The 27,021-nt window shown below is 38.0% G+C and overlaps 1 pseudogene; it reads right to left on the minus strand.

The window, feature by feature from the left end:
• Positions 1-10,725: 10,725 nt before the first annotated feature.
• Positions 10,726-25,673, minus strand: LOC134728391 (large ribosomal subunit protein uL23-like; annotated as a pseudogene).
• Between the last annotated feature and the right edge of the window lie 1,348 nt (positions 25,674-27,021).

Genomic DNA, 27,021 nt, shown 5'->3' on the forward strand with positions numbered 1-27,021 from the left:
TGCCAAAAATCTGTGCCAGAGAGAAAAATGTTAAAAGCAGCTGGAAAAAAAAGCATAAATCACCTTCAAAGAATAATTATTAGACCTCTTTAATAGATGCAATGGAAACCAGAAGGAAAGGGAATGTTATCTTTAGAGTGTTGAAAGAAAGTAACTGCCAGTGCATTTGTTTTCTATTGATACCCAGGGCATTTGTTTTATTTTAGTTTCTATTAGTTTTCTATTGCTATGTAACAAACAACCACAAACCTAGAGACTTGCAACACTCATTTATTATCTCTTAGTTTCTGTAGGTCGGAGGTCTAGGATGGCATGGCATGGCTGTCTGCTTAGGGTCTCAAAAGGTAGTAAAAAAGTACAAGGTACGATGGCTCTATCTGGAGGCTGGGGGGGGGGAATCTACTTCCTGGCTTATTCTCATTTAGATGGTTGGCAGAATTCAGTTTCTTGTGGCTACAAGACTGAGATCCTTGTTTTATTGCTGCCTGTCTGCTGAGGATTTCTTTCATCTCCTTAAGCCCACCTGTCATATCTTTTCATGTGGCTCCTTACATCTTTAAACCAGCAGTGGTATATCAAGCCCTCTTCTTATTTGCTTTTTCCCCTACTTTTTCTTTATTGTGATAAAATACACATAACATAAAATGTATTATTATCTAAACCATTTTAAGTGCACAACTTAGGAGTATTAAGTGCTTTCATATTGTTGCACAACCATCACCAACATCCATGTCCAAAACTCTTTTCATCTCACAAAACTGACATCTGTACCTATTACACAAGAATTATCCACTCCTTTCTTCCCTCAGGCCCAGGAATCTACCATTCTACTTTCTGTCTCTAAGATTTAGGCTATTCACTATACCTCAGATAAGTCTAATCATATCATTACTTCTTTTTGTGACTGGCTTATTTCACTGAGCAGTATGTCCTCAAGTGTTTTTTTTATTTTATTTATTTTCATTTATTTACTTATCTCTTTGGACAGAGTTTTGCTCTATTGCCCAGGCTGGAGTGCAGTGGCACGAGCGATTTCAGGTCACTACAACCTCCTCTTCCCAGGTTCAAGCAATTCTCCTGCCTCAGCCTCCTGAGTAGCTGGGATTACAGATGCACACCACCACTCCCAGCTAATTTTTGTCTTTTTAGTAGAGATGGGATTTCACCATGTTGGCCATGTTGGTCTCAAACTCCTGACCTCAGGTGATCCACCTACCTCAGCCTCCCAAAGTGCTAGGATTACAGGTGTGAGTAACTGCACCTGGCCATGTCCTCAAGTTTTATTCACTTTGTAGTGCATGTCAGAATTTCTTTCCTTGTTATGACTAAATAACATTTCATTGTAGGCATTCACCACATTTTTCTGATCCACTCATCAGTCAATGAATAATTGGGTTACTTTCAGGTTTTAGCTATTGTGAATAATGTTTCTATGAACACGAGTGTGCAAATATCTCTTTGAGATCTTGCTTTTAATTATTTTGAGTATATACCCAAAACTGGAATTGCCGAATCATATGGTAATTATATTTTTAATTTTTTTGAAGAATTGCTTTCCTCTTCCACAGTAGCTATGCCATTTTACATTCCTTAACAGTGCACAAGAGTTCTGATTTCCACATCCTCACCAACACTTGTTCACTTCTGGATTGGTTTTTTGTTTGGTTTTGTTTTGGGTTTTTATTATTTTTGGGTAGTAATCTAATGGATGCAAGGTGGTATCTCATTGTTTTGATTTGCATTTTCCTAATGTTGGTGATGTTGGACATCTTTTCACATGCTTATTGGAGAAATGTCCATTAAAATATTTTGTCTTCTTTGGAGAAATGTCCATTAAAATATTTTGTCTATTTTTGAATTGAGCTGTTGGTCTATTATTGAGTTTTAGAAATTCTCTCCTATATTGTGGATATCAATCCCTTATCAGATATATAGTTTGCAAGAAGTTTCTCCCCTTCTTGGGGTTGCCTTTTTACTCTGTTGATAGTGTTTTAGGATGCAAAAAATTTTAAAGCTCTCATAAAGTCCGATTTGTCTATTTTTTATTTTGTTGCCTGTGTCTTTGGTGTCATCCATTAAATCATTGACAGACACAGCATCATAAGGTTTCTGTCCTATATTTTCTTCTGAGAGTTTTATAGTTTTAGGTCTTATATTTAGTTTATGGATTGATTTTGAGTTAGTTTTTGAATATGAAGTTAGGTAAAGGTCCAACTTCATACTTTTGCAAGTTGATATCTAGTTTTCCCAGCAGCATGTATTGAAAATACTGGATTTTACCAATTGAATGGTGTTGGTACCTTTGCCAAAAAAAAAAAAAATCACTTTTTCATATATGTGAGGATTTATTTCTGGACTCTGTAATCTATTCCACTGATCTATACATTGGTCTTTTTGGCAGTACCATACTGTTTTGTTTACTGTAGTTTTGTAATAAGTTTTGAAATCAGGGTGTGTGTGTCCTCCAACTTTGTTCCTCTTTTTCAGAATTATTTTGTCTATTTGGGGTTCTTTGAGATTCAATATGAACTTACTTTCTATTTCAGCTAAAAAATGTGACTGGTATTTTAACAGGGATTATATTGAATCTGTAGATCACTTTGAGTGATACTGACATCTTAAGAATATTACGTCTTCTGATCTATGAACATGGAATATCTTTTCATTACCTATATTTTTAAAAATTTATTTCAGAAATGTTTTTTATTTTTTATTGTACAAGTCTTTCACCATCTTAATTCCTAAAGACTTTTATTCTTTTTTATGTTATTGCAAGAGAATTGGTTTTTTAATTTCCTTTTTGGATGGTTCATAGCTAATGTAAAGAAATGCAACCAATTTTTGTATTTTAACTTTACATTTTGTTGAATTCATTTTTTAGTTCTAACAGGGTTTTTTGTAGAACTTACAGGGATATTTACATATAAAAATTCTTTGTTTCCAATTTGTATGACTTTTATTTCATTTTCTTTATTCCTATTATTTTCTTTTTTGTTATGTTTTAAACTAATTGCTTTTGCTAGTACTACGAATAGAAGTGGCAAACATGGATATGAATGGACATCCTTTCCTTATTCCTGATCTTAGAAGAAAAGCTTTTAGTCTTTCACCAATGAGTATAATGTAGCTGTGAGTTTTTCATACATGGCTTTTATTATGTTGAGGTGGTTTCCTTTTATTCCTGGTTTGTTGAGTATTTTTATCCTGAATTAAATATTGAATTGTATCAAATGTTTTTTTCTGCATCAATTGAGGTGACCACGTGTTTTTTTCTTTCCTTTGTTCTGTTAATGTGGTGCATTACATAGACAGATATTCCTAGGTTGAACCATTCCTGCATTCCAGGAAAAAAATCCCACTTGCTCATGTTGTATAATCTTTTTAATATGCTTCTGAAATAAGTTTGCTAATATTTTGCTGAGGATTTTGCATAAATGATCATAAAGGATATAGGTTCATAGTTTTTTTTGCAGTCTCTTTGTCTGGCTTGAGTCTCAGGGTAATGCTGGCCTCATTGAATAAGTTAGAAAATATTCCTTGTCTTCAATTTTTTGGAAAAATTTGAGAGGATTGTTGTTAGTTCTTTTTTACATACTTGGCAAACTTCACCACTGACACTAATGGGACAGTTCCAGGGCTTTACTTTGTTGGCAGATTTTTATTACTCATCAAATCTCTTTGCTAGTTGTAGGTCCATTCAGATTTTCTATTGCTTTGTGCTTTAATCTTGGTAGGTTTTACATTTCTAGGAATCTGTTTATTATACTTAAGTTATCCAATTTTGTGGCATGTACTTGTATATGGTACTCTAATCTTATAATCTTTTTTATTTATGTAGAATTGAAAGTAATGTCCCCACTTTTATTTCTGATTATAGTAATTTGAATCTTCTCTCTCTCTCTTTGCCTATCCCTCTCTCTGTCTCTCTCCCTTTCTCTCTCTCCCTAGGTCCATTTCGTTAAAGGTTTGTCAATTTTACCAATCTTTTTGAAGAATCAATGTTTGATTTCTTTGATTTGCTTTATTATCTTTATATTATTTACTCATTTCTATCAAAGCTTTTCACTTCTACCTGCCTTCAGAATAGATCCAGAATCTGCCCACTTCTGACCATCTCTACTGCTCTCTCCCTACCTAGCTCAAGTCACCATCATTTCCTTATTCAGTCCTTGGAATACTCCCCAACTGCTCTTTCTGCTTCCATTTCTGACACTGGCCAACAGTTGGCAGTTTGCTGGTGATGTCGTCTAGACTTTGGTGTTGCTAGTACCTGAACTTACAATAACAGCTGAGCTGTAGTGATCTTCCGTTGAACATAAAGATTTGCACATATCAACAATAAACAAGGTCACTCCGTAGACTGAAAATAAAACCACACAAAAAGAAGGCCACTCTATTCATTTCTGAACACAGACAAAAAAAGATCACAGTGTAAACTCGAAACTCCTCAAATATTCATTCCCCTTTCCTGACTGACATGAGTATTGTATTTTAACCAATTATAACTTTAGTTCAATTTCTCTCACCTCCTAAATAAAATTTGTTCAGATATACAATTACAGAATTATCCAATTTCTTGAAAACATTCCATCAAAAGAAAATTCTTGCTTCCTTGAGCCCTTCTCTAAATGACCCAACACAAGTCCAAATCCTAGAACAAGTTCCTCTTGTTAAGCCACGTCCCAGTTTCTCCTAGTAGGCTATTTTCCTTGCTTAGCAACTATCAATAAACCCAATCTTGTTACAGGTGGTCATTGACAATGGGCATCAATAACCCCCTTCTATCTCTTCTCAATGTAGCAAACACAGTGATTGTGGCAAGTCAGATCTTGCAAGTCTTCTGCTCAAAATGCTCCCAGTCTCATTTAAAAGCTAGTGTCCTTACAATCACCCATAAGGCCTCGGCTGAAATGGTCCTCAACCTTGGCTGCACATAATTTAAAAACTGTGAATGCCAGGATTCTACCCTAGAGATTGTGATTTAATTAGCCCTGCCTCAAGACTTTTTATTTCGACTTTTATTTTAGATATAGTGAATACATGTGCAAATTTGTTACATGGCAATGGTGCACGATGCTGAGGTTTGGAGTACAGATCCCATAACCCAGGTAGTGAGCACAGTACCCAATCGGTAGTTTTGAAACCCACCCACCTCTCCACCCTCCAGTAGTCCATTGTCTATTGTGTCCATATTTATGTCCATGTGAACTCAATGTTTTAGTTCCCACTTACGAGTGAGAACATGTGGTATTTGGTTTCCGTTTCTGTTAATTTGCTTAGGATTCCGGCCTCCAACTCAATCCATGTTGCTGCAAAGAACTCTGAGTGTCTCTCACACACAGCCAATGTTGGGAACCATTGCTCTAGGTGGGCTGCTCTTCCTCAGCCTTATTATCCTATAATTGTTCTCTATAATCAACCTCGTCCAGCCACATTGGTCCCCTTGCTATTATTGTTCAAATTCACCAGATGTATTCCTGTCCCAATCCCTTAGTTCCTTCTTTCTGCTTTGAACACTCTTTCTTTTCTTTTGAGATATCTCAAAGCTTGTTTCCTCACCTTCTCAAGTCTTTGTTACAATGCCACCTTGTAACTGAGATGTACTATGACCACTCTCTTGGAAATTGCAAAGTTCTCTTGCCTTCCCCCATTGCCCTTTCCTTGCCTCATTTTTTTTTCTACAGCATACATCCCTTCTAAAAATAGTACATAATTTATTCACTCATTATAAGGGTCAGTCTCTCCCAAGCTAGGAAGCAGGGCCCTAATATTAATCCTCTTTATGCCTTACTTTACAGAGCTATAAATTAGTTTGTGCATGCAAATTTACTTCAAACACTGTCAGCTATAAAGTAAGTGCTTAAAAGTAAGCATGTGAGTATTTATACTACGTAAATTAACTAAATTATTATGTGGTCTTTTAGGTGTCTTTAAACGTATAACCCAAAGAGATAATTATATCACATCAGAAGCAGTGTACATTTCACTCCCTACAGTGGTGTGTTTCTGCAAGGCAGGGAGACGTCGATTGCTTGGATGCTTGGAACACTTAGTGTTAGGTGGGGAAGGCTCTTTCCACCCCCTTTTTACCTATCACACACATTGCTAACCTGAAAATGGAAACAAAATGAACAAGAGTAGTGGCATGTGAGAAAAGAGAAGAACTGAATAGTTTCAGCAGATAAGCAACAAAAAGAAAAGGAAAGGCAGTAATACTTCTAACACAATTTTGAGAGTGAAGAAGAACAATGATCTTGTCAAAAAAAATAATATCCCAGCCGAGCTCAAAGTATGACATGGAAAAAAAAATCCACTCTCTCCACAGTCACCATTAATAATCTAATGTATTGAAACTTAATCTTAAATAATTACAGAAAAAGGCTTTCTTGTTAAATGCCTGACTTTTATTCTCAATAGAATTTTCAATGGCGGAAGAAGAATCACTTATTTTCACTACTATCCTGAATTCTCCTAATTTAACAACATGATTATCTGCAGCAAAGATTGATCAAAATAGCGTGGGTTATTTATCAGATTTTACCTGACTATAGAAATAGTTTTCACTTTTCTTTATCGGAGATCAGTGACTTCCATAAATGAGGGTGAATGGACGTTTTCTCCACTTCTTGATTTCATGCCACAGAAATGATGAGCCTTCACCAGAAACAACCTCCCATTAGGGTCTTTCACAATGACATCTGTCTAGAGGGGTTTGTCTGAATAGAAAATAGTTGTCTAGATTTTAAACTTGAGGACAATGAGAAGAGAATGGAAATCCAGTTTACTAAGGAAAAATAACTAGATAACCTTTTTTTCCCTACAGAGACTTATTTGCCAATATGCATTTAATAAAAGGGGAAGATACTCAATAATTAGCAAGTGTAGGTATATTTTCAGACTTTTTTTCCTTGTATTCAGGGCTATGGAAAAAGAATATAAGATAGAACATAGAAAACAGCAGCTCATTTTTCTAGACCTTACAAAATTAAAAGTAATTTGTAATTATACAGAGAGACACATCATAGAAATCCTTTAATATTATAATTAAGATGAAGTATCTCCAATCTAGCCAAAAAGGCCTACTCAGAAACATTTTTCAGAAAATACACTGAAAAAAGTAGTCCTAATTCAAAGACTGACACGCGCACACACACACACACACATCTCAAAACATATAGAGCAGAGAGTTGCTATAGGAAATTCAAGCCTTCTCTTAATACATTTATGTAATAAAAGAAAACATAAGTCTCAGTGCAGAGTAATGCAATTATTCTTGGTCAATACTGAGTACATAAGATACATGGCTTGCAAAGTATCAACACACATAAAATGACTTTGTCTCTATTATGCATCTCTGCTGTGGAAATGCCAGTGTCTAATGCACATATTTCTGTATTTAGCAGATATACTAGTTTGAGGAAAATATATAATCAGCATCTAAGATTGAATAAATAAATAAATAATAAATCACTCCTTTTCCTTGTACTATTCAACCTTGGCTAAGGTTTCATTGAATTCAACTACTCAGTAGAGACTTACATGTTTTTTTTTTTTTCTCATGAGTAGACAGAAAAGTAGAATATAGGAAATTGTTTAGAATTTTTTCATAAAATTAGTACATGCACTTTGCACTAAATAGGTTTTAGACAGACATAAATTATAGGGCTCACTAAATGTTGTTTGGAAATATTAAAATGTCTTTACAACTTACAGAGCTGCTTAAGTAAATTTTGGCTTTCTTGCCTGCATTACATAGCACAGCCAGAACAAAATAGTTTATATATGTCCTGTTAATACAATGTAGGTGTGAGAAAATGTACCATTTATACTATTTGACACATAATATCTTCATTTTCCAGTATACACATTATCTCTTGGAACGAAAGAAAGCACTACATAAAGTAGCATTATTTATTTTAGTCTTGAGGAAACAAAGTATTTGTTCACAAAAATAGGAACTTATAAATAGTATTTGCATAATCATGAAAAGTGAAAGTAAATTTCAAAATGGACTTCAAACACAGGGACACTGCCACAGTTTTACTTTGTTGATATGATTGTTTATTAGCATAATGTTTTGGGGAAACATTTGGCAAAATGTGTTGAATGTCATTAAATGACAATTTAGGCCAGGCATGGCAGCTCATGCCTGTAATCTCAGCACTTTGGGAGGCCAAGGCGAGTGGATCACCTGAGGTCAGGAGTTCGAGACCAGCCTGGCCAACATGGCAAAACCCCATCTCCACTAAAAATACAAAAATTAGCTGGGCACGGTGGTGCTCACCTGTAGTCTAGCCACTAGGGAGGCTGAGGCAGGAGAATCACTTGAATCCGGGAAGCAGAGGTTGCAGTGAGCCAAGATCGCACCACTGCACCCCAGCCTGGGCAACAGAGCAAGACCCTGTTTCAAAAACAAAACAAAACAACAACTACAAAAAACTCAAACCCCAAATTTCCCTTTTTATGATCTATCCTAAAGAAACAATTCAGAGTAACAATTTTGATCTAAAGAAAAATAAAGATAAGCTTTCAAAAATGATGAGGTAGCATTTTGATTGGCCTCAACATCAAATAACCCGTCCAGGAGAAATGGACTTTTCAGAACACTGGAACTATGGGAAGACACCTAGGTACTGGCTCTGCTCTCTGGAGCTCACTCCTCATCTGCCTTCTTTTAGGGTTTGTCCTGATGCCAAGTTTGACTTGACAGCTAAGATGTGCAGATCATGTTAAACATTCCCTTAAATGAAAACATACAGAGTATTTGTCTAGTTCCTCATAAATGGCAACATGATCCCAGGTCTAAAATCCACTCTGGCATTGAACTTTTCTGATACACTGTAATTTCGCTACGTCCAGGCAAAAATTACATCCAACAGTGATTCACCCTGCAGCCTGTCCCTTAGAGTTTCTGAAGGTCCAGAGAAGTTTTGTTGAGATATGTTGTATTTGTCATGCTATGTAGGTTTTTCAGCCCTTCAGTTATCATAAATAAAAATCAGAGATGATTTAACATCATAGTCAGTGTGTGGTGTTTTAACTGGCACAGAGAGAGAGACTCCTTGAAAACCTGTACACCTGGGTTACATTTTAAGTAACTGCACTTTTATATCATAATATAAATAAGTATGGAAACATTCGATTAAATTATCCAAGGCTATCAAAATTCTGCAAAACTTCCTAACCTCTATGTGTCCCAAACAGTTCTTGAACAAATCCAATAACTTGTTCTCTCATTTACCAAAATTGGTTGCAATTTATGTTTGCTATTTTTTTCTACAAAATTTGAAAATATTTCAAGGCACTGAAGACCTAAATTTTTAGCAAACTTAATAACCCGTTTGAAGTAGGTCATAATCAGTCTCATGTAAAAAAGAAAGTAAATTTTGTTAAAGATGGTTGTGAAAGTGAGAAAAATTAAAATAAATAGCATTAAAATATTAAAGGTTTGAAATTCAAGAATAGCAATGGTCCTTTTTAGGAGGATTTAAGTTCATAAATAGAAATCCTGAGGGTGGCATTGCCTTTTCCTCCTTATAAGAAACCCCTGTTTTTTCAAGCAGTTAAGGTCTCTGTAAGAGAAGTGATATGCTCATTTGTTCAACATTAGAATCGCAGCCTAAATTTTGCATGCTTCCTTCAAACCTTTTTGCTGCAAAGAAGACAAGAAAAAAAAAAGACTCCTACTTCTCTGTATTCTTCACTGTGTCTTTACCTCACCTCCACTCATTGCCAGAATCTTTAATGAAAGGATTCACAAAAATGGGATGAAGAATTAGCATTTCTATGAATAAACAGATTCACAGTATAAAAATTAGTTTTTTCAAAAAAGCAGGCAAAAAAAAAAAACCCTCAAAATAAGACTTTAGAGAACTGGAGGTCGTTTGCTAATTTTCTAATTCAATTCCCTATGAGGGTGGGTCCCTTATCCAAATAGTGATCTTTTATTTTCCTTTTATGTCTAAAAAATTATCTTTTAGGTCCCCGAAAAGCACTATAAGAATTAAAAGCAATTGAATACATTTCAGATTATAAAAGGTACTGTGATTAAAGAAATAATTACTAAGGAGAAAGTATTAAGTATTATTTTTTAAAGATATTCATTCCTTAAACTTCTCGACAGCATTTACTAAGTGACCATTTGACATATTAGAGACTAAGGGCATCGTTTCTCCTCCAAAAGTGAAGTTTTGATCATGGGCTTCAAACTTCCCATTGCTTAAACTGCTCATGTAGGGAACTTTTCACATTTTCTGAAAACATCATTCTCAATGTAATGATGACCTTAAAAGGATAGAAAGGCTATACGATTTGCAGTTAAGAATGTAGGTTTTGGGCCGGGTGCAGTGGTTCACACCTGTAATCCCAGCACTTTGGGAGGCTGAGGCGGACGGATTACGAGGTCAGGAGATAGAGACCATCCTGGCTAACATGGTGAAACCCCGTCTCTACTAAAAAAATACAAAAAAAAAAATTAGCCAGGCGTGATGGCGGGCGCCTGCTGTCCCAGCTATTCGGGAGGCTGAGGCAGGAGAATGGCGTGAACCTGGGAGGCAGAGCTGGCAGTGAGCCCAGATCGCACCACTGCACTCCAGCCTGGGCAACAGACTCCGTCTCAAAAAAAAAAAAAAAAAAAAAAATGTAGGTTTTGGAGGCAGACTGTGTTTAAAATGGAATTCTAACTGATAAGAAACTAAATGACAAGAAAGTTCGTAAAATGAGGAAAATAGTACCTCTTATATTTATTTTGCTGATTAAAAGACTATATAGGTAAGGTTCTTAAACCATGTACATTTGGTAACAGTCTTAATGTATATCAGAGACAGGCCTAGAACTGTTAATCCCTGGCAGAACTTGCAATAGACACTCTTCTTACACAGCAAGAAAACTAGAAAACATCTTAAGAAATTCCTAAAGTATAATAATAATAAAATAAAATAAAATTGCTGCTGAGGACTTACCTACTTTCTATTGAATATATTCTCCAACTTCCTAGAGTTAAAAAAGCTACTTGTTTACATCTCTATTCCAGTTATCATTACAACACTATTAAATCGATACATTTCTTACCTAATAGACTAAGCTTCTTTTCTTAATTTTTAAAACAAATTTTATTATGTATATTAAAGATATACAACATAAGGTTATGTGATACATACAGATAGTAAAATGGTTATTACAGTGAGGCAAATTATCCATTATCTCACATAATTGCCCTTTTTTTTCTTTTTTTGTGGCAAGAGTAGCTAAAACTTACTCATTTATCAAATCTCAAATCTCAAATCTGTTATTAACTGTAGTCCTCAAGTGTTATTAACTGTAGTCCTCACGTTGTACATTACATCTCTAGACACATTTCTCCTCCATATCTGTTACATCATATCCTCCGAGCTACATATCTCCATTTCCTTCCCTTGGCCCCTGCCTCTGGTAACCACTGTTTCATTCTCTATATCTGTATATAATTTTTAGATGCCACACATAATTGAGATCATGCAATATTTTCCTTCTTGTGTTTGGCTTATTTCACATAGCATAATTTCCTCCAGATTCACCTAGGATGTGAAAAATGGCAGAATCTCTTTTTTTAAGGCTGAATAATATTCCACTGTTTTTTAGATACCACAGTTTATCTATCTGTACATCAACAGACACTTAGGTTGTTTTCATATCTTGGCTATCAAGAATAATCCTGCAGCAAACATGGGAGTGCAGACAGCTTTATGAAGTGGTAATTTCATTTTTTCTGGATATATACCCAAAAGAGAGATTGCTAAATCATAGGGTACTTTTATTGCTAATTTTTTTAGAAACCTCCATACCATATTCCATAATGGCTGCACAATTCACATTTGCACCAACAGTATACTCTCCCACAGAAGCCCTAGAAATTGTCATTTTGTTAATCATTTTGGATGCCTGAGAACTTGTAATCCAATGAGTAGAAATGTTGGTACCCCATTTATGGCTGTCAACCTGCCAGTTCTCAGGAGTTTGTAAAAGCCTAAATCTGAAATGATCTCATCCCATTAGGACCCTTGTCTCCTTTTCTGTTACCTTTTCCCACTGGCTCTGGCAACAGGGGTCTTTCTCCTTGGCTATCTTTGGATATGGGGGCTCCATCTTCTGTGCCACCTTAGGGAATGCCTTTTGCATGCATGGCTAAGTCATTAAAAAGCCTTCAGTTTCAGTAACATTTTGAGTGAGTACTCTCTGAAGCTGCATTGGAATCTCAGGCTTCTTTGTCTGGAAGATAAATATTGGGCTACAAGTTTCTTATCCTAGCTTTGGTTTTGAGGCCTCTCTGTTCTCCTCTTGGGTTGGAAGTTATTCCTGGCTTTTTGTTTCAAGATGTCTCTGTGATCTTGAACTTGATCCTTTCATGGGAACTTCTCAGTTGACTAAATTCTCCCTTCTCAAACCTCTGCTATGTGTTCCACCAATATGGAACTAATTCTACTTCCTTTCCTGTTTACATGATTTTACTAAGAATTATTTAGAAATTTAATCACTCCTTTGAGAAAATTTTTGTCTTCCAAATTGCCTCCTTTTAGACTTTTCCTTTCCCAATTGAGTCTCTCAACTCCCTGTAATCACTGAAACTTTAGGGACCCCACTCCATGCCTTGGAGTGCTCTCCATGCTCTCAATGTTCTCAAGAATCTGCAAAAGCAAACACCTGGGGCTGAAAAATAAAATAGAAAAAATTTTATTTCTCAGCCTCCGTAAGATTGTATGTCCAAACAAAAGAAAATCTTAAAAATCTCCAAAAATATTGGTGAGAAAAAAGCTTTGGCCCTCATATGAAGAAGATAAAAACTTGTTCCATTTTCCAGATACACAGTTATAATACAAATATAAAATGGGGCAAACACAAAAACCAAGTCTTCTATATAAACTAGTGAATTTTGTATTATTATAATAACATTAGTCAGGGTTCTCCAGAAAGGCAGAATCAATAGGATATATGTAGATAGATGAGAGAAGACTCATTAGGGGAATTGGTTCACATAATTATGGATGCTGAGAAGTTACACAATAGCCTGTCTCCAAGTTGGAGAACCAGGAAAGCTGGCAGCATGGCTCACTCCAGATATAAAGGACTCAGAATCAGGGAAGCCAATTGTGTAACTCTGATTCTGAGGCCAAAGCTCTGAGACACTGATTCTGATGTCAAGGGCAGGAGAAGAAGGATGTTTCAATTTCAGAAGGAGATAATTCACCTTTCCTCTTCCTTGTTATTCTATCTGGGCTCTCAACCAATTGGATGGTGCCTGTATTCATCCATTTTTATACAGCTGTGAAGAAATACCTGAGTCTGAGCAATTTATAAAGAACAAAGAGGTTTAATGGGCTGACAGTTCCACGTGGCTGCAGGGGCCTCACAATCATGGCAGAAGGGGAAACAAAGACATCCTTCTTCACATGGCAGCAACAAGAAGAAGTGCTGAGCCAAAGGGGAACAGCCCCTTATAAAACCATTGGATCAGGAGAACTCACTCACTGCCATGAAAACAGAAAGGCAGTAACAACCACCATGATTCAATCACCTCCCACTGGGTCCCTCCCATGACATATACGGATTATAGGAACTACAATTCAAGATGAGATCTGGGTGGGGACACAGGCAAACCATATCAGTGCCCATCCACACTGGGTCAGGGTTATCTCAGTGTCTTCCAGAAACACCTTCACAGATATGCCCAGAAATTGTGTTTGACCAGCTATGTGTGTCTCTCAATCCAGTCAAATAGATGTCTAAAATTAACCATCAGAATATTTATGCCTGTTTCATGGCTGAAATTGTTTGACCAGCTATGTATGTTTCTTAATCCAATCAAGTAGATGTCTAAAATTAACCATCAGAATATTTATGCCTGATTCATGGCTGAAATTTCAGGATGAAAGCTATGAAATCTCTATTTGTGTTTGTATATCTATTAATGTATGTTATGTATATGTGATATTTTCTTAACTCCGGATAGCACTGCAAAATTCATTTATAAAACCCTCTAAAAGTGCTCTATTCTAACTTGGCTTGCAAAAAAAAACCATTTATAAATAAATATTCACCAAACTCCTAGAAATATAGGAACTGATCAAGTGTTTTTTAAGTTAACATGATTTGGATAAAACTGAGTTAAATGAGATTAATATAAAATTTTTGGTGTAATAAAACTATGTCTTCAAAGTTATCACTATTGAATATAAAACAAACATAAATTCCTATTCTGCTTGAGTTCTAGTCAAATAAGCTAATATTATACTTACAGAAATGTAAAATCTTAAAGCTTATAGATTTGATTCTAATTAAGTTGTCACTCTTATGAAAAACATTATTCTTTTATGGTGAAAAGATACACATGTATTTAGAGTTAGCCAGCTGGACTCAGTTTAGATGATCCCAATTTTGTTGCAAAATCCAAAGCTTCATAATCAGGAGCCAGTCAAACATATGCCTTGTTCTCTTTATCAGGACAAATCAGGGTAGTGACCTTGGCCACATCACTGTCATAGACCTTCTTCACAGCCTGTTTGATCTGGTGCTTGTTGGCTTTAATATCCACGAAGAACACAAGCATGTTGTTTTCTTCTATCTTCTTCCGGCCGACTCAGTGGTCAGCGGAAACTTGATAGCATAGTGGTCAAGCTTGTTTCTCCTGGGGGTGCTCTTCCGAGGATATCTGGGCTGCCTCCGGAGTCGCAGTGTCTTGGGCCGCCTGAAGGTGAGTGACATGCGGATCTTCTTTTTTGCGTGTGGCTGTGGACACCTTTCAACACTGCCTTCTTGGCCTTTAAAGCCTTCACTTTGGCTTCGGCTTTAGGAGGAGCAGGAGCTTCCTTCGCTTTCGGTGCCATCTTGTGAAAAGCGAAAAACATTATTTCAAAAATAATTTGTTCACAGTAAATCTGCCTAATAGTAGTTTCCAAAGTACTTTTGCTAATTTTTAACCTTAAACTTAAGCTAAGTAAAAGATTCGCATTAAATATCTAGACCATTTATAAATAAGATACAATACTAAAACATTAATTACTGAACATAAATAATTCAAGTTTATATACTTTTGGCTTCCTATTTTTACAGAAAGACTAAAGATATTTTGGCCCATTAATAAACATGTTTTTTTCTGCCACACTGAGAAATTGTATTATGAGGAAACACATCCCTCTAGATGTTGGGAGACAGTATATTCATACATTTTCTAACCTACTATAGAATGCTAATATATGACAGTTTATAACTGACTACTTCCTAGTTTTCTCTGGAAAATAAAAGATTACTAAGTATTAAAATTATAATCAGTATATGTAAATAAAACGACTAGAAATAATGGAATAACTAGAAACAACCCCATGCAAAGCATGCAAGAAAAGTAGGGCATGTTTCGCAAGTAAAGTAGGATGTATTTTTTATAAGGAAAACCATACATAAGATACAAATAAAAAGAGATAACTAACCTTCCCTGTGTTACATTTCTATGGGTAAAATGCTATGTTTTCAGAAATAATATAAAATTCCTGTAAATTTGTTATGTCCTCCTTATCCATGCTATGTGCCAGTATAGAGTAATGAGTCATAATTCCAATTATTATTTTAAATATTGTGCCGGGCGCAGTGGCTCATGCCTGTAATCCCAGCACTTTGGGAGGATGAGGAGGATGGATCACAAGGTCAGGAGATCCAGACCATCCTAGCTAACCCGGTGAATCTCCGTCTCCATTAAAAATACGAAAAAATAGCCAGCTGTGGTGGCAGGCGCCTGTAGTCCCAGCACTTTGGGAGGCCACAGAAAAAATTGAATACCCTTGTCAGTTGTGGTATAATAAACTCTCATCAGATCTTTCATCACAGCCATTTCATACTCTTTGTCATTTAGATATTCCCCCTGATGCTTTCCTGAAAGCTCTTGCAATCAGCTACAGGTCAGAATGTTCATCTCCAACACAGGACTCCCTCTGAGACTCACAGAAAAGAGTATGACAGGTACTCTGGTTATAGGCTTCTGATGATATTGCTTAAATAACTTTAAGACCATACACTTGACTTAGTGAACATCTCCAGAAGTCTGGTTGAGAAATTGATGGATTCATGACACTACTAACCCAAGATCCAACAAGACTGGAATTGATTACATGGCACTGAATGAGCTGATGAAAATTGATTATAATTTTATAGCTTTTTGGATCATTGATGGTTCTTTAATGTTCTAGTTTCTGAATTTAAGAAATCTCTTTCCTTAATCTAACTGTAAATTACAACAATTTAGTAGATTATACTTTTATAAACAGAAATGAGGCATTTATCTTTTTTCTCTGCCTGATTTCTCCAGAATTTTGAAATTCTTACTGAATACTCTTATTTTCATGATGATATAGTTGTTATCAAAAGTCCAATAAGAACCTTATAACAGGACATAATTGGAAATTTTGGTTATATTCTCAAGGTTTTTACAGGAATATCATATTTAGGAAATGTACCTAAGATCAGTTATGACCAGCAATCTTAAGGAAGTAAGGTTGACTTTATGGAGACAATGCTTACAAAGCACTGTGAGAAATGGGAAAGTTCTTCAAAGATTATAAAAAGTCACAATTTCTTATTATGAGATTGCTACCCACTATTTTTATATATACGTGTGTGTGTGTGTGTGTGTGTGTGTGTGTGTGTGTGTTCCAAATCAGTTGTCCTAGCTTGCTCCAGCATGCCTGGGCAGAACTAGACAAGCCCCAGCCCATAGTACATGCCATTCCTTATTTGGAGATGCTTCCTTACCTATCCCTGGGCAACTTCCTTTTCTTTCTTTGTTCTATTCCCCTTACCTAATTAAGAAAGTTTTAAACTAATAGCCAATCGGGTAAAGTGTAAAATGTGAGGTCCTATTTCAGCCAACGGAAACTAGACACAGCACTAGGGTAGACACATCAGGTTATAAGTAACTCCGTCTCCTTTGTTTGGTGTGCTCTTGTGGCTGGACAGCTATTGAGTAGCATCCTTTATGCAGAAAGTAAAGCTCGCCTCGCTAAGACATCATTTGTTCCCACGTTGTTTTTTTTTTTTTTTTTTTTTTTTTTTTTTTTTTTTTTGGAACACCAAAATCTTCATTCCCAACAGCACTCTGAGAAAAGCCAGCCTGATACCTAGATTACAGGGTTCACAGCCTTCAGGTTAGTAAAGAAGGTCATTTCCTGGTAGGCCCAGGAATTTGGGGATATTTTGGGGGCCTCAAGAAGAGAGGAATTCACACAAAGCTATGAGGACTGCAGCTGAAATTTGATAGTATGTGCTTGGCTTGGGTTTTAGCATGAATAAGGCCTTTAAAAGTCAAATCTGAGATTCTGTATGAAAACTTCCAGCAAAGAAACTTGAAAGCACCTATGTGGTCATCTCCTGTTCTTGCTGCACTTACGTAAATAATCAAGCAAAATCTAACAAAACTAGACTTATTTTTAAAACAAGAAGAGTCTTACTGTGATTATGATCAAAAATGATGGTTACTACAGAGAGAAATTTTATGTTTCAATGGAAAACTATAATTTAGCCGGGCATGGTGGCACATGCCTATAATTGCAGCACTTTGGGAGGCCAGGAGTTCAAGACCAGCCTGGGCAACATGGTGAAACCCCATCTCTACCAAAAATACAAAAATTAGATGGGCATGATGGCATGTGCCTGTAGTCACAGCTAATCAGGAGGCTGAAGAGGGAGGATCGCTTGCACCCAGGGGGTAGAGGTTGCAGTGAGCTGAGATTGCACCTTTGCACTCCAGCCTGGGTGACAGAGCCGGACCCAGTCTCAAAAAAATTTTTATTTCTTTTTGAGAAATTTGACCCCCACTGTGTCAGTGTGGGGCGGTGGGGCCTAATGGAAGGTGTTTGGGTCATGGGGACGGATCTCTCATGAATACATTAATGTCCTCCATGGGGGTGAGTTCTGCTGTCACAGGAATGGATTAATTCCTACAGGAGTAGCTAGTTAAAAAGAGTCTGGCTTCCTTGGCTTCCCTCTTGCTTTCACTTTTGCTACGTGATCTCTGGTGCACACCTTGCTCCCCTTCCACTTTCCACCATGAGGTGAAAAAGACTGAGGCCCCACCAGATGCAACTGCCCAATCTCAGACATTCCAGCCACCAGTATTGTGAGCCAAATGAACCTTTTTTACTTATACATTACCCAGCCTCAGGTATTCTGTTACAGAAGCACAAAATGGACTAAGACACAAATGTAGGTATAAACTCACTGAAGGTGTAGGGAAAATGGTGTTGACCTAAGTCACTTTGAAAATGAATAGAATCTGTAAGCTGAAGGCAAATGAACTATACTTCATCATTGGATTCCATTTTACAAAGTTCTTTCCAACAGAAGCAATTGTGAACAATTGTAAAACCACAGTGTCTGTATCTGGAATAAAACAATGACTCACATAAGTCGCAGATGGTGGGAACCAGGTTTCTCACTGTTGAACTGTGAGGTTACAAATTAGCAAGGTGAGAAGGCTAGAATGATTCATGTGATAGTAGATCAGAGGTGGAGACATAAACGTAAACTTATGTTTAGTTTAATATAGATACACACAGTTCTACATAGAAAACTTTATAATTAGATGTGTATAGGTAGGTTAGACACACACATATACTTCCTAGCATTACTAATGAGGGACAAGATACAATGTGCTCTTTCAGCAGCCAGACGTAAGTTTTCCTACCATTCTGAAAGGAGTCAGGCTCCTTGAAGAAATGTCTGAAACTAGAACTGGGAGAGTAAATATAGGAGCCAGGATAATCTGGAAGTATCAGAAAGTAAGTAAGTACTAAAAAAATTAAAATATATCAAAGAAAAATAAGAGCCAATAAAAAAAGCTACCGATTGCCAACACAGGAATGAATTGTGCAACATAATGCTGCAGTGTTGAATAATAGCTAAAGCTTAAAGTAATTATCTAGGTGTCTGTATTTGTATGCATAGGTGAATAAGCAAATGGAGTTGCATAGAAATCTCCTTTGCAAAAGAATTCCAAATAATTGATGTAGACACTCAGCCATCAAGAAGGTGGAGCCAACTCCTCACTCCGTTAAGGAGTGAGGCTCTGCATAGTGGCTTGCTCCAAAAAAACACATGTAGTATGGACAAGGAGGAAAAATAACTTCACAGTGGAGAAACCTGACAAACAGTAGCTCTGCAAAATGATCCAAGTGAATATCAAATGTAACAGTTCACCTTGAGAACATGAAGTGACAATGAGGGACATTCTACAAAATGCCTGACCAATCCTCCTCAGTACTATCAAGGTCACCTGAGATGGAAAGCCTGACACACTGTCACAGCCAGGAACAGCCCACATGATGACTACATGTCATGCGGGATCCTGGATGGGATCCTGGATCAGAGTAAGAAAGATCTAAGGGAATCCAAATGAAATATGAACTTTAGTCTGTCAGTATTGGTTCATTAACTGTGACAAATTGTGTAAGACATTAATAAGCCATGTGAGACACACTGATAGAAGATGTTAATAAGAGAGGAAACTAGGTTGCAGCTACATGGGAAATCTTTTTTTTTTTTTTTTTTTTTTGACAATTTCTGTGTAAGTAAAAAAAAGATGTAAAATAAAACTTTATTTAAAACACTGTTTTTTTGAACACTTCCTTGTTTAATTATTTATACCATGAATTACTAGTAATTGACACTGTTAACTAGTCCTATTTTTTTAAATAAGAGCATTTATGACACAAAAAATTAAACAGTGCAGACTGACATATAAATCAAAACAAATGTTCTTTACATGTTTTCTGTTACTGTAGTAACACATATGTGTAAACTTAATTCTCATATTTTTTTCTTGTGTTCTGGTTGTGTCCTGGGTTCATTCTCTAAAATGCTGTTCACCTCAGGCCAGGAAAAATATTAACTATACAGACTCTGTTTCAATTCATAGCTAAATATTTTCACAAGAGTGACTTTGTAAAAATATGTTCCAATGGCAAATTGATTCATTGTGATGGGATCACTTATTCCGAAGACTTCTTGTCTTTATTTTGTTCCCATGCCTACCTTTTAGCCATAATATAGCAGAATCAAATATTGCTCACTGGGAAAAAATATTCAAAGAAAGAAAGAATGTGGACAGAACTTATGACCATGATGATTCAGTGTTTTACCACAATGATTTCTAAAACAGAAGAGTGTAAAAGGATATTCAAAGTCAATTTCCTCAGCGAGGCTTTGCAGAAAATGAGGAAACTAGAAAAACAAAAATGGCAGGACATTCTACGGGTGATTTTAAATGTTGCTATGTTTATGGGAAAAAATACTTTACCTTTTAAAGAATCACAAAAAATTATTGTAAACCCAAACTCTGGGATGTTTGCAAATTTAGTTGAACTTCTATGTCATTATGTCTATATAGGTAGCCACGAAGTTGATGATTTTTTAAAAATCTGTGCCTCATTTGTGTAATAAAAGACACAATGAATAATTAATACTCATAGGAAAACCTTATGAAGGGAAAATAAATCTTGGGGACCCAAAATCACTAAGCTAAAGGGAAAAGTCAATCTGGGAACTGCTTAGGGCAAATCTGCCTCCCATTCTATCCAAAGACACCCACCTGCTCACCGAGATAAATGCATACCTGATTGCCTCATTTGGAGAGGGTAATCAGCAATGCAAAAGAATGAAATCGTTTGTCTCTTACCTACCTATGACCTGGAAGCCCCCTGTCTGGCCTTCTCATCTTTCTGGACTTAACCAATGTACATCTTACACATACTGATTGATGTATCATGTCTCCCTAAAGTGTGTAAAACCAAGCTGTGCCCCGATCACCTTGGGCCCATGTTGTCAGGACCTCCTGAGGATGCATCACGGGCACACATCCTCAAGCTTGGCAAAATAAACTTTCTAAAAAATCTGAGAGCCGTGTCAGATTTTCAGGGTTGACACATGTAATGTAGGATGTCAATGTTTATAAAACAGACATTATTGTATCTACTATTAGAAATATGCTGCCAATTAACCTTAAACTTTCTCAACAAAATAAAAAATGTTGAGGTATAAATAATACATCTAAGCTTAAGTGGTGTTGCAAGTTTTAATATGTCTACTTTTCAATTTTTCAATACTATTTTTACTAATTTAACACTGTAAGAAAAATGAGTAATTAAAACAAGAATAAAAGTGTTTACAGGGGGTGCACATGTTTCCTCCAGCCTCTGCCTAAGGACAATGAAACTCTGGTCTTCACTGTGGACACGCCACACTACCAGGTGCTCCAAAGCCATGGTGACCCACCCTCGGGTAGGTCCTGAGGAGAAAAAAGCTCTGGTTCTAATCCTAACCCTAACCCTGTCCCAAGACTTTGACCCTGAATCTAAATCCTGATCCCTACCCTGGTCCCTAATTCTGACCCTAACTTTGACCCTGACTTTGATCTTGACCCTGACCATGACCCCACCTCTAAGCATACTTCTGGCCCTGACTCTGACCCAGATCCTAATCCTATCCCTAACCCTATTATTATCTTTACAATCTATGTCTAATCTTACTGTCTAGTGCTAAATAGCTGTACCCAAAAGCACTTTTAAATTATTTAACTTCTTTTCCTTGAATTCTCTAAGGACATCCTAAAGGAGATGTCATTATGTATTTTGCTTTCCCTCGGAGTGGTATGGCTTCACATATGAAGTTCTAATACTTTGCAAGACATAAAATGTTTGGAGGGTAACAGCACTGGGTTGTTAGGGATGTATGTTGGCATTCATGATAGATTTTCCTTAAAATAAGAACAAATGGCTTGAGTAGGCTTTTGGAACGTAGGATGTTTCCGTTGGTTCATTTCTGTGTTCAGTATTCCCACATGAATCTAAACACGACTCTGCTCTTAGTAGCTGTGTGACCCTGGGAAAGTCACTCAACCTCCCTCAGCTAAATTTTGTTGTGTGTGTAATGAGAAGAGAGTTGTGATTTGTATTTAGTGAATAATAACAAACAAAAGGCATTTAGCTTTCTGGAAGCTGGTATGTAGTAGAACCTCACGGAAATACTAGCTCTGTTAATAAAACTAGCCCAAAAGAAGGTTTCAAGGTCAACAACAGTATCATGCAGTGAAGGACATAGATGAGAAGCTGCTTCTGCAGCCTGTAGCTCCTGGAGGCCCGTTTTGTCCATGATTTAGCAGGAACGCACTACCTTTCCATGAGGAGAAACTGCCCACAGAAACCAACACCATTCTTTGAAGACAAACATGTCTTAATAGCCTTTACATTAAGTAATAGTGCAATAAAAATAATAATTTATTATAAGTAATAATGTGAAATTATTTACACTACCCTAACCCCTAACCCTACCCCTACCCCTACCCCTAACCCCTAACCCTTAACCCTAACCCCGAACCTAAACCCTAACCCCTAACCCTAACCCCTAACCCCTAACCCTAACCCCTAACCCTAACCCTAAACCCTAAACCCTAAACTGTAAACCCTAAACCCTGCACACTGTGGTTCACGCCAGCAATCCCAGCCCTTTGGGAGGCTAAGGCAGGTGGATCACCTGAGTCCAGGAGTTCAAGACCAGCCAGGATGACATAGCAAAACACCATCTCAACTAATAATACAAAAACCAGCTGTGAATGGTGACACACAGCTGAAGTAGCAGCTACTAGGGAGACTGAAGCAGGAGGACTGCTTGAGCCCAGAACGTGCAGGTTGCATTAAGCTGAGATCGTGCCACTACACTCCAACCTGGGCAACGGTGCAAGACCCTGTCCCCAAAAAAAAAAAAAAAAAAGACATGGTATGATGGCTCATACCTATAATCCCAGCAATTTCAAAGGCTGAGGCAGATGGATCAGTTGAGGTCAGGAGTTGGAGACCAGCCTGGCCAACATGGCTAAACCTTGTCTCTACTAAAAATACAAACATTAGGGCCAGGCACGGTGGCTCATGCCTGAAATCCCAGCTCTTCTGGAGGCCGAGGCAGGAGGATCAACTGAGGACGGGAGTTCAAGACCATCCTGACCAAGATAAACAAACCCCATCTCAAACAAAAATACAAAATTAGCCTGCTGTAATGGTGCACGTCTGTAATCCCAGCTACTCAGGAGGCTGAGGCAGGAGAGTCACTTGAACCCAGGAAGTGGAGGTGGCAATGAGCTGAGATCCTGCCACTGCACTCCAGCTTGGGCAACACAGCAAGACTCTGTCTCAAAAAAAAAAAAAGAAAGCAAAAAGACAACCCACAGAAAGGAAGAAAATATTTGCTTGCACATTATATATCTAACAACAGTCCATTAACTACAATACATACAGAATATGTATAACTCAACAACAAAAGCAACCAAATTACAAATGGCGACAGAGTTGAACTCACACCTTGCCAAAAAGACATGCAAATAGAAAACAAGGAAATGAAAAGACGATCAATATCATTATCATTGTGGCCATCAAAACTGAAACCACAACCACATACTCCTTCACACACACTAGAAAGGCTATAATCCACAAATATTAAGTAACAAGTGTTGTCAAGGTCAGAGAGAAATCACAACCATTAAATACTGTATGTGGAATATAAAATGGTACAGCCTATTTGTAACATAGTTTGGTATTTCCACAAAAAGTTAAAAACACGACAGGCAAGGTGACTCATGCCTATAATCCCAGCACTTTGGAAGCCTGAAGCAGGCAGATCACTTGAGTGCAGGAGTTCAAGACCATACAGAGAGACATAGCAAAACCCCGTCTCTACTAAAAATACAAAAATTAGCCAGGCATGCTGCCACACACCTCTAGTCCCAGCTACTAGTGAGGCTGAGGTGGGAGGACCGCTTGAGCCCAGAATGTCGAGGTTGCAGTAAGCCAAGATGGCACCACTGCACTCCAGCCTGAGGAACAGCACAAGACCATGTCTTAAAAAAAAAAAAAAAAGAGTAGGCATGGTGGCTCATGTCTGTAATCCCAGCACTTTGGGAGGCCAAGGCATGTGGATCAATTAAGTCCAGGAGTTCAACACCAGCCAGAAGGACATAGCAAAACCCCGTCTCTACTAAACATACAAAAATTAGTCGTGCATGGTGGCACACACCTGTAGTCACAGCTACTAGGGAGAATGAGGAAGGAGGACTGCTTCAGCACAGAATGTGAAGGGTGCAGTAAGCAGAGATGGCACCGCTGCACTCCAGCCTCGGCAACAGTGCAAGACCCTGCCTCAAAAAAAAAAAAAAAAAAAAAAAAACTGGCCAGTCGTGGTGGCTCCCCCTGTAATCCAAGCATTTTGGGAGGCACAGGTGGGCATATCACCTGTGAATAGCAGTCCAAGACAGTCTGATCAACATGGAGACATCCAGTCTCTACTAAAAATACAAAAAAGTTGCTGGGCGTGGTGACCCATGCCTGTAATCCCAGCTACTCGGGAGGCTAGGAGGAGAATCACTTGAACCCAGGAGGCAGAGATTGCGGTGAGCCGATGTCACACCACTGAAATCCAGCCTGGGCAGCAGAGCAAGACTCAGTCTAAAAAAAAAAAAATCAAAAGGCAACCCACAGAAAGGAAGAAAATATTTACACGCTATATATCTAACAACAGTCTGTTAACCACAATATATAAGGAATTTGTATAACTCAACAAAAACAACCAAATTACAAATGGAGAAAGAGTTGAACACTCGCTTTGCCAAAAAGACATGTAAATGGAAAACAAGCACATGAAAAGATGATCAATATCATTATCATTATGGCCATCGAAACTGAAACCACAACCACATACTCCTTCACTCACACTAGAAAAGCTATAATCCAAAAAATATAAAATAGCAAGTGTTGGCAAGGTCAGAGAGAAATCACAACCATTAAATACTGTATGTGGAATATAAACGGTGCAGCCTATTTGTAACAGTTTGGTATTTCCTCAAAAAGTTAAAAATAGGCCAGGCACGGTGTCTCATGCCTTTAATCCCAGCACTCTGGGAGGCTGAGGCAGGTGGATCACTTGAGGTCAGGAGTTCAAGACCAGCCAGAAGGACATAGCAAAACCACGTCTCCACTAAAAAATACAAAAATTAGCCAGGCATGGTGCCACACACCTGTACTCCCAGCTACTAGGGAGGCTAAGGGAGGAGAACTGTTTTAGCCTAGAATGTGGAGGCTGCAGTAAGCTGAGACCGCACCACTGCACTCCAACCTGGTAGACAGCACAAGACCCTGTCTCAAAAAATAAAAATCAGGAAAGGTGGGCATGCTGCCTCACATCTGTAATCCCACCACTTTGGGAGGCTGAGGCAGGAGGATCACTTGAGTCCAGGAGTTCAAGACCAGACAGGATGACATAGAAAAACCCCATCTCTCCTAATAATATAAAAACTAGCCAGGCATGGTGGCACACAGCTTCAGTCCCAGCTACTAGGGAGGCTGAGGTGGAAGGACTACTTGAGCCCAGATTATGGAGGTTGCAGTAAGCTAAGATCGAACCACTGCACTCCAGCCTCGGTAACAGTGCAAGACCCTACTTCAAAAAAAATAAAAAAATAAAAAAAGGCCGGTATGGTGGCTCATGCCTCTAACCCCAGCACTTTGGGAGGCTGAGGCAGGCGGATCACATGAGGTCGGGAATTCAATACCAACATGACCAACGTAAACAAACCCCATTTCAACTAAAAATACAAAAGTAGCCGGGCATAGTGGCACATGCCTGTAATCCCAGCTACTCGGGAGGCTGAGTGAGGAGAATTGCTTGAACCCAGGAGGCAGAGGTTGTGGTGAGCCAAGAGCACAGCACTGCACTCCAGCCTGCACAAGAGGGCAAGACTCCGTCTGAAAAAAAAAAAGAAAGAAAAAAAAAGAAAGTGAAAAGACAACCCACAGAAAGGAAGAAAATATTTGCTTGCACGTTATATATCTAGCAGTCTGTTAACCACAATATACAAAGAATTTGTATAACTCAACAACAAAAACCAAATTAAAAAAGGAGAAAGAGTTGAACAACACACACTTTGCCAAAAAACATGCAAATGGAAAACAAGCACATGAGAAGGTGATCAATATCATTATCATTATGGCCATCAAAACTGAAGCCACAACCACATACTCCTTCATACACACTAGAAAGGCTATAATCCAACAAATGTAAAATAACAAGTGTTGGCAAGGTCAGAGGGAAATCACAACCCTTAAATACTGTATATGGAATATAAACAGTACAGACTATTTGTAACATAGTTTGGTATTTCCTCAAAAAGTTAAAAATAAGCCGGGCATGGTGGCTCATGCCTGTAATCCTAGCACTTTGGGAGGCAGAGGCAGGTGGATCCCTTGAATCCAGGAGCTCAAGACCAGCAAGAACGACATAGAGAAACCCCATCTCTACTAAAAATACAAAAAGTAGCCAAGCATGGTGTCACACACCTGTAGTCCCAGCTACTAGGGAGGCTGAGGCAGGAGGACTGCTTGAGCCCAGAATGTGGAGGCTGCAGTAAGCTGAGGTCGCACCACTGCACTCCAGCCTGGGCAACAGCACAAGACCCTATCTCAAAGCAAACACACAAAAAAGACCTGCCATGGTGGCTCACGCCTGTAATCCCAGCACTTTCGGAGGCTGAGGCAGGTGGATCACTAGAGTCCAGGAGTTCAAGACCAGCCAAGACGACATAGCAAAACCACGTATCTACTAAAAATACAAAAATTAGCCGGGTATGGTGCCACACACCTGTAGTCCCAGCTACTAGGAAGGCTGAGACGCGAGGACTGCTTGAGCCCAGAATGAGGAGGTTGCAGTAAGCCAAGATGGCACCACTGTACTCCAGCCTGGGCAGCAGTGCAAGACCCTGTCTCAAAAAGAAAAAAATAAATAATGGCCAGGCGTGGTGGCTCAATCCTGTAATCACGACAGTTTGGGAGGCAGAGGCGGGTGGATCATCTGAGATCGGGAGTTTGAGACCAGTGTGACCAACATGGAGAAACCCCGTCTCCACTAAAAATACAAAAAATTAGCCAGGCATGGTGGCCCATGCCTGTAATCGCTGCTACTCAGGAG

This window comes from Pan paniscus, chromosome 7 (genome assembly GCF_029289425.2).
Source record: "Pan paniscus chromosome 7, NHGRI_mPanPan1-v2.0_pri, whole genome shotgun sequence".
Classification (NCBI taxonomy): domain Eukaryota; kingdom Metazoa; phylum Chordata; class Mammalia; order Primates; family Hominidae; genus Pan; species Pan paniscus.